General features: G+C 36.6%; 1 long non-coding RNA gene across 1 annotated transcript in view; it reads left to right on the top strand.

Moving 5' to 3' along the window:
- The first annotated feature begins 15,051 nt into the window (after positions 1–15,051).
- The window catches only part of LOC311444191, a 433,978-nt gene continuing 432,261 nt past the window's right edge, over positions 15,052–16,768 (top strand). Inside the window, exon 1 of the long non-coding RNA XR_014697698.1 lies at positions 15,052–15,165. This is a non-coding gene — a long non-coding RNA (uncharacterized lncRNA). The remainder of the gene's footprint in view (positions 15,166–16,768) is intronic.

Here is a 16,768-nt window from a genome sequence, read left to right as displayed (position 1 = left end):
AAACTTGCTGGAATAGGTAAGAAGGGAAAGAAGATACTTGTGTATATAGCTGAGGTCAGACACTCTGGCCTTTGCTCCTTTGGCTACTATCTGCATGTTGTTTTCTGCAGTGCATCTTTTAGTTTGTGCAGCTCCTGTTTCCAGCTGAACTGGAAGCCGAACTTGCATGCTTTTGTCAAGGCAAATGAGAAATGCCTGCTTTTTCTGTAGCTTCATGAGGTTAACTAGACCTGCTTAGAAAATGAGGGAGAAGATTCATCAGCTTCACAGAGCATCCTTAGTGTGTAATGTGTTTTTGCGTCACTTGGAAGAACAGTTCTGGTTTGCTCCCTCTTACGTTTTTCCTCTCTTGTGCTGTATAAGGACATAGAAACCAGGATGCAGAATTGCTTAGCATAGTAGGAGGAATAGAACTGTGCTTGTTTAGTCTGATGCACGTCCATAGTAACGTTAATGTTATGTTAATTACCAGTCCCTTCAGGGTCATTAGTTCTGGAATTGCAACCACCTATATCGATACTGAATTTATTTAACTCCCTTTGTAGAGATGGGCATGAAAAGGAAACATTGTAATGTCAGTAGCAAAGGATAAAACAGAATTTTATTGATCATGGAACAGACCAGATCATTTCTGCTGGATTTATGAAATCTCCTTCAAGTGGGAAAAGATGTTCTGAATATCAATTACACCTGGGAGCTCTTCCTCCCTAAAGCAAGAAGGCTGCATTTAGGAGGAAATTATTGGGATTTACTGCTGAGTGCAGTCCTAGTGGAATGAAATACAACGAACAGAAACATAACCCTGTGTAAGGTCTCAGTAATGAAGGCTGTTGTCTTACTGACAGTCTGGAGTATCTGTATGTAGATCACGAAACTTGGTTTTAAGAAGCTGAACTCATCTGAACTCAGTATGTGTCTGCAAGGACCATTTTCAGCTGTAGAAGAAGGTCTGTTGGAAAGGTGTTGCCAGTCCAGGCATCCTAACACTGCTGCAGTAATTGTACTGGAAAGGTGCAGGGTATTGGCCGAAAGACTTTTTCTGTTTACAAGTGGCTCCTCTTCAGAAGATAAAAGTGAGATCAAAGGCTTTGGTGAAGCTGTGCCTATATTTAGGGCTTTCACTTTATGGCTACTAGCAGCCACGGGATTGCCTACTCCTGTGCCTCCCTTCCCCTTCCTCCCTTAACTTCATCCTCCACAAAAAGTATGTTGGCAGAGATTTGTAGAAAAGGTCGAGCTTATAACGGGTCTTTAGCTTCCTGCTGTGTTCATGTCTATCACGGGCAGATGCTCAGAAGGAGAAATGGCACAGGAACAGCAATAGACAGCTGACTGTCACCGGCCATTGACGAACAATAGTTCAAGGGCCTCATAGCTGTTTCCTATCAAGAAGAAATTACTGGATGGATGATCACTAAAGTAGAAGTTGTTAATTTTATATGGGAGGGAAGGGGGGGGGGGGGTGTAGATGGACCATGTTATAAATTTCATGTTGTATATATACCTACCAAAAATAAAGTATATGTGGGAGAGCTTGTCTTGTTTACATGGTTAGTCAGCTGCTATACATGTACAGTGGGCATTTAAAAATCAGTGGGGCTAAGTTCTTTGTGGAATCAGTGGATTTAAAAACACGGAAGGAGAGGAATGTTTAAGTCTGTATATCATATAAGTTCTCAAGAAGTACGATTCTCTAAAAATTGTTTGCTTTTTACATTTCTGAAGTCGTCAGGATGATATTTCAGCTGAGAGGCTTGGAATTCAGCATCAATCAGGACCTTGAGATTTTTTTATTCTTTTAAAAATAGTGATGCATGCTGAAAGCTGTCAATGTTTTTAGACTTTGTTGAATCAGTTTTAGGATCTGTGGCTTGTTTATCTTCTTTTAACTGTTGATTGGCAGCTTTGCACCCAGAATGAAATGAACACACTTAACGTTTGCCACAACTTCTTTAGATCACAGTATAGTAACACCTTTCATTTCCCTCTCTAGGGGAGAGGGAAGGAACAGATCTGCAAAGTGCATCTGTAATTCATTGCTATTGTCATACAGAAGGGTTGAAAAGACAGATAGAGGCAGAGGGTTGAAGGAGAGGGTAGCTCTGAATTTTCTGCCTTTTAGGTTATAGCTTTGGAAACCTGCACAGGATTCCAAATAGGAAAAGTGTGTAAAGGATTTTTAACTTTTAACCTCAGATAACTGGATTTATTTATTTTCTGGAACAGACTTCTATTTGCACTGAAAAGTTGAATGCTTTGCATTGTGCTTTCATTTGAGAACAAAACATTTTGATTTCAAAATAACTGTCATCTTGATGTTTTCTATGCCCTTGTTCTTTGTTATGGCCTGACTAGTCTTTATCTTTTATGTTCCATCATGACTCCTTTTGCTGAGCAATCATGGTGGAGCACAGAAGTCTTTGCTTGCTATTGTGAATGTCGTGGTTCAGAAACCAGGCTATTGAATCATAGCTTGCTTTGATCTCCCTGTCCTGGTTTTAATCAAATGCTGACTTCTTCCATGGATGCAGATACATTTCTCTTCTTTTTGGTGGAAAGTAAGCCCTAGGTGAAATATTTTTTTCTTAGAAAAACAATACTTTAAAAGGAAGATTTTCCTTTAACTTGAATTTTACTGTTATATTCTTCATTTCATATACCAAGTCATGATGTGACTTTCTGCATATGGCTTTCCTTTTTCATTCTTCTGCTTATCTCTTCTGCCTCTGAGTGCGGGAAATATGAAAGACCTTTAGAGATTACATTACATTACAGAAAACACAATTCTGACTCTGAAAATAATGCTTTTGTCCAGTGAATATTTTAGGTTTTAATTTTAGTGCCTTAGGAATAGCCTGTCCTTGTATTCCTTTTTTGAAATGTTTAATATAGTTGCAACAAGTAGCTTTATAAAGGGATTTGGAGCTCTATCTGTGGGAGTACTAACAAAGCATCATTTTATTGAGGCTTGACCCACTGGCGTAGTGTTACTAAAGATGCACTCGTACAAAGGCAGATTTCATGGCTGCGTAAGCTTCATGTTCTTAGCAAATTAGTCAAAAACCTGACTATTAGATTTGTTTCTTTCACTACAGTGAGTGCTTGGTATCTGAAATGCCAACTGTTAGTGAAATTTGACTTACAAGATTCAGCATAAATCAGCTGAGTAGTTCACAACTAAAAACTTCTTATTTATATGGATAAATCAGCTTTGGATTGCAAATACTTCTGTTTGAGTAAAACATTTACTTTGCATATTCTGCAGTTGCTGGTTTTATGAAGATTTCTGGTATTCAGGGAGAATTTTTAGTGGGTTGAAGAAGCTACAATGGTAAGTGGCAAATGCCAGTAGGCTGAAGTGGGGAAGAACAACATTGCTCTTTTAAAGATGGATGTTTTTTTCCTTTAGAGAGAATTACGCAGCATGACTGACATATCCTATACAAGAGGAGTGGGACACTTCCTAAATTGCTCGTTATGTGATCAGGTCTAGCATCCCTACAAAATGTGTTGGCTGAGACAGTTCTTATTTGCAGGAGCTCTTAAATTCCTAGGAGGTGAAAAAAGTAACTGCATATCAGACAATCTTGCTATATTTTAGGACTTTGCTATGTTTTCTGTAGAGCTTTGCAGGCATGGCTTGTATTTGAAATCAAATATAAAACTGCTTTGAAAGGGATCTTTTATTTGACAGGAGCTGAATAAATTCAAAAGTATAAACTACAGAGATAACTTAATGTGCTTACATTTTATTTAACAAGACCCATTTTTTCAGCAACTGACATGAGACCTGATGCGAAATGAGCTATGTTCAGAGTCAAGTTTCCCACCAGCTCACATGCCAAATCCTTCATAAAACTACAAGCTGTATTCAGTGACTATCATTGACTCACTGTCATTTTGATTGTACCACTTCATTTTGATGTCCTGCTATGGTACTTCCAAAAGAGAAGGTGGACTATAAAATATGTGACAACTGGGTGTACTTTTCATTTGGACCTCTTCACACTCCAACCAGTGCTAGCAACCATTATCAAGATTTCTTTATAGTTCTCTTTAACAGGCGTGTTTTTATTTGCCAACTAGCTTTAACTCTGTGCTAGACATCTGGCTGAAGATGAGTTGTTAGAGAAAGTTTCTGACAATGGCCCAGGTGTTTCTGAAAATGAGGTTAGTAAAAAAATATTACTTTATTAAACAATGAAAAACTCTAATGTACTATAACACAACTGTACTTTGTAAGGGAAAGAAAGTAGTTGAGGAAGGTCTGGATATACATCTTAATTTTTCTAAAGTTCTTCTAAAAGACTTTCAAGCCAAAAGTAACTGAAGGGACAATTCCTCTAAGCAAAGCAATCTGTGATCATGTAATTAAACAGTGTCTCATAGTGCATACTACTCCCTGTGGCATTATAACAACAATCTTCACAATGAATGGCGCTATTTTGTGTATAAGGAAAATGAAAAAAACTATACAACTCATAGTTTAAGGAAATTACACACTTTGAAATTAAAAGAGAGAGAGAGAGATTTGCTTTGGAAAGTTGAAAATTAAGCTATCAATAAAATCGGATTATTGACTTGTCTTACATTTATCACTTTCTATCTTTCTGTGTTAAGAATTAAAATGAAGTTAAGAATGGAAGAGGGAAAATGTAGAAACATAAACCAAAATAAGAAAAGGCTGGAATTGGAAAAAATAAAAACTTGTTCCTTTTCACAATCTTTGGCTCTTTAATCCATTACAGTTTGTCTGAAAACTATCTACAGCTCTCAGTCAACTCTACATTATTTTCACCAGGGATCTTTTAATCAGAGAACACTAAGTGCTTCCACTGGATTGGGGCCCTGAGGTTCTGTTCCATGCGCTTTCCATTAATCTGAGCTGAAAATTGTTTTCAGGTATCAGTGTGACAACAGTTACTGATAGTGTCTTGTTTTATGCACTATTTTGGGGAAAGTCTTTCAAAATGAAAGTCTTTCCTGAAGAGATGGGTAGATGCCCTGATACCTTGCCATTCATTGCCAGGACATGTTAAGTGCAGCAGTATTTTCTTCATGAGAGTGCTGCAGATTGGTGTAGTGACAATGCTTGGAGACAAGGAAGTGTCATTTCCCTGAAAAAGCAATCATTTTCCAACACCTATAGTTTCTTTAATTATCCATGATAATTTAAGTAGTCTAGCCAGCATGCACAAGGAATTCATGTATTTAAGGAGTGATGTAAATTAAGTAATGAAACATTCTCTTAGGGTGTTTACGATTCCTATTCCAAATCATTGATTTCAGGTAGCCTGATATGAAAATATAGGGATAAATCTTATTGACAATTTTGTGTAACTACTTGGTAACTCTCCTGTGGGAGGCTGGTTTATTGGTTTCCTCACGCTCATTTACTTTGATGCGGGATAGGACTTCTTCAGTGGATGAGCCTATTCCCTTTGAAAACGGAACTTGCATAGACTTCAGTGATGCAGGGTCAAGGCTTTCTGTTTTATGTTTGTTACTTACTGAGGGGCACTTAAATGCTTCTCACGAGGCAACCTGTTGATGAATTCTATAAATGTACATTTCATTCTGAGTGCTGAAGCACCTGTATTTCAACTGGCCTCTGTGTTACCCGTGCTACATCAGTCAGAATTTCCCAAGTGACTCACCCCATCTAGCATGTGCAGAGGCTCATGTTCACTAAGTGGAGAAAGTTGGTTCGAGTGGAAGGTGAGAAGACGTAAAGCAATGCAGATGTATCCTCAGAATGACCATGTTGGTTTTGACAGTATTTGCTATTCCAGATTCAGGTAGTATTTTTTTGATTTAGTTTCAAGAGACATTACAGAACATTTGTCTCCTAATTGGTGGACAACTGCTTAAAGTGGTGATTTAATCCTTTTTGCAGAATAATAAGTATGCCACGGAAATCCATACTTTTAACACTTCGTTGCATGGAAGCTGGTTGCAACTGCCTTAGGTGCTATATTTTGCATACCACTTAAATAATAAGGAGTAGTAACACCTTTTTGCAACTTCACTACTTGGTAATCATCTTGGTTCATAACCTGACTCTTCACCGGTTTAACTTCATCCCATCTTGTACCATCCTAACTACAGCTGACACAAGAATATATTCCTATTTTGCCTGTAACTGATGTGTTTGAAGTCCACTGTTGGGTCTATACAATGTGTTTCCTTTCATACTATGTTAAAATTACAACTAAACAGGTCAGCCTCTAATATTCTTTCCCCCTTCCATACTGCCATGTGTACAAACAAAACTAACGGGAGCTCTGGAGCTCCCCCCCGCCCCCTTTTTTCTTCTTGAGTGATTCTGGAGACAAACATCTGGGGAGCTCAGGGGGAGAGCTCTGATCTGATTCCTCTCAAATGCACTGCTTCAAATACTGAATTTTCCTGTCCCTCCCACTTTAAGGTATGTTCTTCCAGACTGGAATTATGCTACTTCCGATCAGCCATACTAATAATAAATACGTTTGCAGTAAACTGGAGACTGCTGGGGGAAGGAATGAGGGAGTTACAGTAGAGATTAACTTACTAACTAAATATTTCATGAACAAAGTAAAGGATAAATTTGAGTAAATTATTTGCTGTAGTGGGTTGGTTTCCAGTTGCACTGGCAACAACACAGTTTGTTCTGATACCACTTCTTAGTTCATTTAGAAACACCTACACTATTTAGAAAGCTGTAGCTGTCAGCCAGTGTATGACTACTTTGAAAAGGGTATCTTGAATTTCTCACATAGAACATTGGATTATCAAAGAAGGAGGAAAGAGGAAAAGAAACATGTTTGTCATTTGTTGTTGTGAACATAACTCTTATGTCATCCATAATTTGGGAAAGAAGTTAAATTGTTAATTTTATGAAATTTTGGGTGGATAGGAAGGTATGCTAATACTTTTAAGCCCAAAAAGAGTAGTGAAATATTGCCAAGTATCTGTACATTAAAATGTAATTTTTGAAATTACACGATAATATGAAGAGATGCTTTAAATTCAAACATCAAAGCCCTCTGCACACTTGTGCATTAATCTCTGCTTTGATTGCTGCCGATAGATAGTTTCTTTTCTCTCCTCAGGAGATCAGTGTTTGTGAATTTCCAATGGAGTAAACTTAGAGATCTTCTTCTGAAGACATCGTTAAGCCATTCTCTTTTCCAATGGGTTTGGGTTGGGAATTGCTCAACAGCAAAGAAACAGTGAAGTTCTTCAGTTATGGGGGAAAAAAATTGATTTCTCCTTAGGAGGATATTACTTTCAGACTCTGACTCTAAGATTCAGTGTTACTGGCTTTGGTCCATGTATGCACATATGTTTAAATATTTTTGTAGGTGCTTGAACCAAAGCACACGTACTCAGGAATTCCTTGGGAAAATGAAAAAAAAAAAACAAACATTGTCAGTCTAGTGTCAGTACTACTCCATCTTACTTTGACTGCTGATTTTTTTCCCCAATGTATTTTCATCATGTGCAATCTGATCATGTGTGTTGTTTTTGGTGGTGGGGAACAGCAGGCACATGAATCTGTAATTTCTTTTGATGGCATCCACTAATAAGAATTTTGTTATAGCTTGTATTCTAATCTTTTTTTCAATTATGTATAGATTGATTTTACAGTGTTTGACAGAGTTCATTTAAATGTATGTGTATTATTGGTCATTTCTAAAAAAAAAAAAATAATAATAATGGATTTTTTATTGAGAATTAATTTTACTAGAACCTAGGCTTCTACAGAGAGAAGAGAAGAAAAGCTGGCTGTTTGTTCTCTAGGCCACCGTTATCAGAGGGGAGTAAAATAACAAGTGATTGGACAAAATAGTGGTGCAACCTCAGGAGAAAAACATGTGCCTGCTTAAAAAAAAATTATGCATGCTTCCTCTGTTGGCTTAAACCGTTATCAAGAGGCATCTGAAACAAGGTGAAATTTGTCATTTCTCTTGGACTACAACCAAGGAGAACTAATTATCAGGAAAAGTTTTCCCCTGTGGACTGCAATATCAGTCTTCAGGTCAGAATAAATGATAATGAGGAAGTATGGTTATTAAGTCTAATGCATGGTTTCTAGAGAATAAATACAAAAGGTCATTCAATAGGGTATTATCATACAGAAGCTTTCAAGCTTGCAGATTTTGATTTGGTTAATAAAAGATGCTGAATATTTAACAAACTGGTATCATATATTCTTCCCTTATCACTTGTGAATCATTAAATGAGAAAATGTAACTCCCAAGAAGCTTTAACTTGGGAAGGGAAACTTAAAAATCTACTTCTGTGAAAAACACAAGTAACAAATAACACTAAAAAGCCTCAAAATCTAATTAAAATATTTTGCTGATGGTGCCTGTTGGTAAAGAGTGCTGTATGCAGGGAATGTGTGTAGAGAATGAGCCTGGGTTGCTGCAGGCTCTGTAGAGGTTGTGCTGTAGGTGGCCCCATGCTGGAGCAGGCTGCTGCCTTTTGTTTCTAGTGCCTTCTTTGTTTCTACTGATCCTGTACACCTCAAGTCAGCAGGGGCCAGCAGGGTCTCTGGCCTGTTAAAGTAGGTACTCTGTGACATCAGGTGGCAAATATGCTAGGAAAAGAGTAGTTCTTATGGAAGAGAGGGAAAGAAGGGAAAATAGAAAAATGATAGATGCATTGAGCTGCCTATCCACTCCCTGCACTTCAAGGCTGGCCAAAATACCCTTTTGTTCTCCATGCATTTTTTAAACCTTTGTCTAAAAAGTATTTGAAACCTTGTGATGAGGTTTTACATGCTCCATGAGCATCGGATGCTTTTCTAGTACTGTTAGATGCCTACTTTTAAACCTCCTTCTTGCAGCATAAGTGACATCTGACCAGAAAGACCAGACTGTTACCCTACTTAGAAAATTTCTTTGTATATTGGGAATAGGATTTTCTCTTGTTTTCAGGTCTTTCCTCACATGCCAGCAGGCATTCCTTATCTAAAGATTCATCTGATTGCCCAATGAGCACTCTACAGTGTTCTATCTATTTTTGGAGGGGTCCTGCTGTTTTGTAGAAAGGCATATCTTGAACTGAAAATAAACCTCAAAGATAAAAGAATTTTAATAAATTTTAGCCATGTGCTCTTGAGCGCCTTGGGAAAATTTGAATTTTACAGAACCCAAACCAGTTCTTTTCTCATGCTCTGTTGAATTTTCTTCAGTATGTAGGCAGAAGAGTGGAAAAGAAATTACCTATTGTAATTCACTGATAGATTTTTATTTATTTTTATTGTTTATGGATCAATGCTTAACATATCAAAAGCATTTTTATTTCCACTGTATTTTTCCCTTCACACTACAACCACTTAATTTGACCACCACTGGTTGTGTCACAGTTCCCTGGGACTTTCAAGAGGTGTTGGGGAAGAGAGATATAAATCTTTTTATTTATTTCATGGAGAAATTATTGTCCTCTAGACTTGCAACTCAAATACAGTGTCAGGGATTGCTCTAACTGTTGGATCTATTTTCTCTGTTTGTGATTCATTTTTAATTTCTGAATTTGTACCTTTGAAAAATAGATTAATTATAACTGTGGATGGTTTTAAATTATGACTGAAATGTGAATGCTTTATTGAATTTAAAAAATTTACCTGCAATGCCAAAATGTCATTTTCAAAAAGCTGAGATGATAGCTTAGTCTAGGATGCGTACACAATGCTTTACAATGCGCTTTACTGTGTTTTGATCTAAATAGAAAAACTTGTTTAAAAAGGAATAGACACAAATAAAACCACACTAAACTTATTTCACTCATAGTTTTTCATTTTCCAAAGCACCAAATAAGAAACAAGCTAGGAATGCAGGATTAATTTAAACCTTAGGTGCTCAACTTAAATTTAGGGAATCAGTTTAATTCTTGGACTTTCCCAGGAGCTTTGATATGATTTGGGGAAATCAGTTTTTATGCCTCTGTTTTATGACTTAAAATGGGCATATTCCCATAGACTGATTTAATGAAATGTTTCATCTTCTTTCAGAATAAAATTTTCTTTCAGGGTGTTCTCAGAGTACCTCTTGTAATAAGCTTTTTCCCCACTAACTTTTTTTTTCCATGGCTTGGAATAAAACATAGCCAATGTTAGGTTCTTTAGCTGGAATCTCCTGGATCATGGCATGCAGGTGTATAACAATTATTAGCTTTTTATTATTTCAAAGCACAAGATGAATGATTTGAGAAATATGTAAAAGGAACGTGACTGATGTAAGCCTGGTGGTGTGGGGCAAGTAATTTTAATTCTGTTTCACATTCAGAAGCTTTGAGCTATATGAACCCTTCCCTGAAATCCCTGGCTGGTACCAGAAATACACACTCCTATGGAGAAAGATAGGAGAATTGGAAAGACAAGTCTTATTACTGCAGTACTTTTCTATTTTTTTTTTTTTTTCACAGTTTTCACTAAATACATGTAGTGGAATTTAAATAGTTGTTGTCCTTGTTGTCCTTCCATCTAAGTGTTTTTTGCTTTAGTTTGTATAAGTGGGTATGTGAATATAGGTGAATGTTGTTGTTAAGCTGTTAAGGTAAGCTTCTGACTTTAACCATAAATTCTGAAGCTGAGAAAATCCCTGCAAATGGTACAGTGAAAGCAGTCAAAACTGTAATACCCTGCTAGCTGGAACATCAGCAGAGTCTTGCATTTGCTACAGTCTGTTGGAACAGTACAAATAGTGTTAAAATATATACACTACAGTGACTTTTTTGCTTCAGGTCTCTCCAGATGAGAGTTCACTCATGGTTCACTTTTTGGTCTAGTTATCTTTTTTGCTGTCAACCTTTAATATTGTCGAGAAATATGAGAATATGCCACTGCCAAATCCAGGCCTGATGTTGGTACTTCATTTGAACTCCAGCATTTTTTGTAAATGCAAATTCTTGGCAGGCATGACTGGCACTGAGTGAGTGTAAATCCTGCTTGCTTTTTTTTGTTTGCTGTAGTGATAAGAAAATGATAAAATAGAAGCCCAGTTTGGGTATAAGATTTATATTACCTTTAATGGAAGTGGTGCTGAATCCCTGAGGAGTTCAAGGTGTGCTTTTATTTATTTATTTATTTTTTTCTCCCATTCCCATCAGCGAAATCCTGAGTGGATGAAAACAGTCCGGTGTCTGTGCTCCACATTGTGCACAAGAGAAAATGTGGTGTTTGGTGCATCTTTTAGGTGGGGAACCACTCTAATACAGTTTTTGCTGGTAGATCTGTGTGATGCATCTTGGTAAAAGATGGGGCAACACTGATTTCCTACAACAGGAAAAAATTGAAAATGCTTAAGGGAAAGGCACTCATGCCAGTGGTCACTGTCTGCCCCTTCATGTCAGCGTACAAATGCAGATAATGTAAAGCTTTTTAACAGCTTCATAAGTGATAGCTAAGTGCAAGCTGAAGTTGTACAGTGACAAGTTGTCATTTGGGACAATCTGTTAGAACTGAAGAATTGTCTTATAACAGTTTGGGCCTCTGCTCAATGAATCCGAATGAATGAATGAAATGAATCAATACCACCCATTTAAAAATTAAAGCATCAGTTTGTTCTCTGTTTTGCAAGAAAGGAGAAAGAGGGTAGTGAGGGGGGAAAGAGCACTTCTATTCCTTTGTAATTGTTTCCTGTTGGTCTCAGCACTTGTAAGTGCTTTTAAAACTAGACTAGTGCTTTCATTCAATTCTGTTTATTCTTTAAAACAACAAACAAACAAACAAACAAGTTGGGTGTGTCTGATATATTATTTTCCCTCATTGAACCATCTCTTTCTAATATATTCCTACAAGACTGTTGTTAATAGCTAGTAAGATTCCTTAAATGAATTTCCTGCAAACACAGCCATTAAAGTCAAGGAAATTACCAGTCAAGCAGCAGTAAAAGTGAAGCCAAAATCAATTTGCATCACTTAGTACCCAGATGTCAAAACCCCTGTACGTTTACAAATAAAGGCTCTCCACATCAAACTGCTTCTCAATTTCATCATACAGCTAACTGAAACAAGTGCAAACTCTCCTCAGAATCTGATAAAACCCCCACAACCTTATCTTTGTACTCATAAAATTAAGATTAATTAAAAGGTTGAACCTCCTGATAGGACAAAATTGTGCAAAAACTAGAGCAAAAGATGAAAAAAATGGGCTTTATTAAAATTAAAACTCTTAAGTGAACTGTGGTGTTGATTTGCCAGCTAGCTTTTGCCTTCTTAAAATGCTAAATCTGACAGTTCATATGTGAAAATTAATTTTTTTTTTCCTCAGGAAAACAAATTTTCTACCAAGCTGTAGAGGTAGTCTTGTGCACCAGAGCAATAAGGTTCACTTCTTTTGCAGCTCAGCACTTGCAAGTTGATTGAAGCATTATTTATTAGTTTCCTGAGATTGAAATGCGAACCATTAGAGCAAATAAGCTCATAATTAAAAGAATGGAAACTGTTGTGGGTGGTTTCTTGAAAGAGGAGGGTTTTTGAAAGAGGAGAAAACTAGCATACATCTGGGATTTTTCTGTGCAGCTGTATTGGATGCATTAGAAAATGGATATCAGCCAACAAAACCCTCAGGAAGATTGCAAGTTTTCATTGATTAAAAGCAAGAAGTTGGTGTTATTTTTAGGGTCTTCTAAATACGAAATGAGATTGACCTCTCAAGTTCTACAAAATATTGTTTTCTACAGTTTGGTTTAAAAACAGTGATCAGTCTGAACGTTTTTGAGAGTTTCATGGCATCTAAATGAATTTTCCATGCCAAATTGCTGAATTTAATGGAGTTTAATTGCAACAAATTGTGAATATGTAACTGAAAGAAATCATGCCACTGAATCAATACATTATATTTACAAGTAGTAAAGCATACATATTAAAGCTTACATAGTAAAGGATACAATTAGTTAAGAGCTCAGGCTGTTCCTATGGTTATATCTCATAACCACAACACACTTTCTTGTGCCTCAATCAAAAGCTTCTAATGGAAAGAAGACCAAGTCCCTCCTGCCCCCACTTCACCTAAACCAAAAGAACATGAAACATGGTTGTTGTAGGTTCCTGTGATGTCCTGGGATCGGGGTGTAATTATTCCAAGGAAGCTGCTTTTTTCCTTTTTGAAATTGTTTTATTTTGGATTACTATAAACATTTGAATTAAGTATTTGCTTTTTTGAAACACTGATTATTGCCACATCACAAAGTTTTGGTTTAGTACTAAATCAGAACAAAATTTCCGTTTGTATGACTTCTGATGACATGGGATTTTGCCACCTTCATTCCCTTTCCATTTGTAGCTTTTGTACTGTAGAAGCTAATGTACAGTATGAATTAAGAGGAGTCAGTATGAAGTATCTGCTATAACATGTCCTCTCACTGGGCACTGTCTACAAGGCAGATGTTATTTCTTTCAAAGGTATTATAGCAATACATGCTTAATTTAAATCTTTGGTTATCATTTGGGTAACTCCTTGGATAATGATAGATGGATTGTAAATTTAAGTGTGATATTATTTAGATAACAAAATCTGAATGCATTATGAACACTTGAAGGCATTGTAACATCTTATTTTTGTCCCCAAATGTAAAAATTAAAAATAAGTGCTCACAGTTGGATTTACCCAATTTAGTGTTAATTAATGAGTTTCTACAAAGCCTATGTGCTTGCCATGATGAGCTCTACCCTGGCAAATTCAGTTTGATCTAAGATCTGGGTAGCCTTTTTAAGCTGTGCTGTGCTCTCCATAGAGCTGTCTACACAGGTTTAGTGAGGGAACTTGTAAGGAATATTTCTCAGATGCAGCAAATGTATGGAGAATGGCTCTATCCTTAGTAAAACAGGTTTTCAACATTTTGCCATCATATGTTCAAGCAAGACCTGAACACTCATTTGGTAAGCAGTACTGTGAGAAGGAAAGCAGAATTATTTAAATAATTAAAGAAAATGAAGTTGGTATTTCTACTTCTATTTCTGCTTAGTGATTGCTTTAGAATCATACCAAAATACTTTTTATTGTGTGTGTGTGTGTTTTTTTTCCTTAATTTGTTTTCTATTTCTTATTATATTTCAAACTGAAGAAGTTTAAGAGCAAGTTGCCCTCGAAAGTAATGTTATCATGTATGATTTTCAGACTGAAACTATCTTCTTTGAATCTGCAGGCATGAGACTGATGGCATATTACAAGATTAAAATTTATCATTTGGAAAAAGGCTTGATTTTTTTTGTAGATACCATAAAAATCTTAAATAGTATGCTTCCTTCAAAATACAGTAATCTAACATATAAAAATGCAGGAAACTATACCAAAAGATTTCTGATATATAACAACATAAATACCTGATTTGTTTGACACTTCGTAGACCACAGAGCACTTTGATAAGGGAGGCAAGAAGTGTCACACAGGGAGAAACCCTTATTTATTTAAAACATATCAGATTTACTCAAAGATAATGCCGGTATATGTGCTAATGTTTGTTGGGTCCTGGGGTACTGTGTACTGTGGTTATCATCAGGAAATGAACATTAAGATCCTCAGGTAATTGCAGCTGGTACTGTATCTGTATTTACTGGTAAAAGCAGTATCACAGTTCTGTACTCAGCAGAGTGACTAATAGTGTTTTTTAAATGCCTCCCACCACAAAACAGTATGTCATTACAGAGCTTTCTAAATATATCTCATCATGCATTTATCTCTTCCTACCCTGATTGACTCCTACTCTTCTGAGACATATTTAAATGTCATTTTATCTTTCATTTGCAAAAATGCTGGTGGTTTATCCTAGAATGAAAATGGCAATGAACAATATTTTGAAAAGAAAAGGTAAAAGAAAAGAACCATCACTTTGTTTTGCTTATGTATAGGCAAGTGATTAACTCCAGTATTATTGGTAATTAGTTTTTTTGTTGTTTTTTTTTAAAAGGCACTTACTTTCACGTTGATGGGGGGGAGAGGTTTAGGGAATAATGGCAGATTGTCTTGTAAATTCATGTTTCAAATTGTCAAGGTAATGCATTGCTGCACTCGAAACAATTGCTACACCAGTGTTTCTTCACTGTAACTAGAAAAAGTATTTAATGTCTTCAGAAAGGAAGAAACTGAGTACACCATTATGCCTTAACAACAGAAATCTTCAATCACAGATGGCTATGCCTGTTGAGTGTTGTTTTAAGCTATAATTGGATATTTATGTAAGTATGCTTTGTCGAGTATGTGTAATTAAGCTATCTTAATGTATATGCTAATGTAATGGGTTGGTCCAAGGCTCAAAGATGTCAAAAGTAATGGTTAAACAGGACTTAGTGTAGTAACAGAATCAGGTTTTTTTATCTAGACAAAACCCAAACAGACTCATCTGCTGTCTCCAGTTATTGCTGTTTACAGTAAAGCTTACAAAATCAGAGGAAGACAAATTAAAAGGAAGAAATGCCACAGAAAGTTCATCTGTTTTACTTTTGATCTGCAAGCCTTGATATGCTTAGGAGTGAGAAATAAATAAAAAATAAAAAATAAAAAATAAAAAATAAAAAAAAAAAATAGAAAATAGAAAATAGAAAATAGAAAATAGAAAATAGAAAATAGAACATCACCACAGCTAGTAGCTTCATTATTATAATGAAGTGTAAGAGTAGTGTGGGAGTTTCTGATTGAAGCAAGTTGGGGTTAGGGTTAGGGGTCAGTGTGAGGGTTTGATCCACAGGGGGGTGGGAGGTGGAGTTAGGGTTGGGGGTTAAGGATTAGGGTTAGCTGGGTTAGGTTTAATGTGAGGTTTATGGTACGGGCTAGGGCAGTCATTTGGGTTAGGATTACTGGTTAGGGTTAGTGTCAAGATTAGTGTTAGGGTTAGGTTCATTAGGGTTAGGGCTAGGGATAGGTTTAGGGTTAGGGTTTCGGTTAGTGTTAGGTTTAAGGTTATGCTTAAGTTTAGGGTTAGGGTTACAGTTTGGGTTTGGGTTAGGGTTGGCGGTAAGGGTTAGGGGTCAGAGGTTAGGGGTCAGGGTTAGGTTTTGGGTTGACAGACCTTTATGTTTAGTGTTAAGGTTAGGTTTATGTTTATGGTTAGGGTTGGGGCAGACATTAGGTTACGGGTTAGATTTAGGGTTAGTTGTTAGATTTAGGTTTAGGTGCTAGGTTTAGGGTTAGGGTTAGGTTTTGGGTTAGGTTTAGCATAGCAAGCAGAACCTTGAAAATTGGTCTGGTTTTCTCTCCTCTGTTCTGAGGAATATTCTTTGTTCACCGTGGTAGAGCAAAACAAAACTGGCTGTGAGCTCAGGTTGTTCTCGCTCCTTGAGGAGAAGTAAACCCCAGCTGTAGAAATAAGTTTGCTGTGGTCTTATGCTTTTGCTGTGATCTGCGAGGAATGTTTTCCCTTTGAGATAAGCAAGTTATTTTGGTGTCCAGATTTGACATGAGTGCTGGGAATTTTTTGTTTGGTCAGCTGTGATGTGGCCTGCCTTATAGCTTTTTATCACAAGGGTTTGCTCTCTTACTCTGTTCAATTCACCACTGCTGCTACACCAGTAGAGAGCAGAAAGCCTCCATTCATGTGGTAGCAAAAGAGAAAAGCAGTGATGTTGGAAGAGCTGCTACTTGTGTTCAAACCAAGTTGAATTAGTTCTTATGTTATCATCTTAAAAAAGTTGATGACTTTCTCACAACCGTAATAACTGTCTAATATTCTTGTATTCCTATTATGGTAACTTCAGAAAATGATTATGGTTGTTAATTAACAACAATCTTAACATGACTTTCATGGACTTGCCCTGAAAATTGAGCCTTGGCCAACATAAGCCA

Source organism: Aythya ferina, assembly GCF_964211825.1.
Source record: "Aythya ferina genome assembly, chromosome: 13".
NCBI lineage: Eukaryota > Metazoa > Chordata > Aves > Anseriformes > Anatidae > Aythya > Aythya ferina.
The sequence above is the reverse complement of the archived record's forward strand: the minus strand, read 5'-3'. Positions and strand labels throughout refer to the sequence as shown.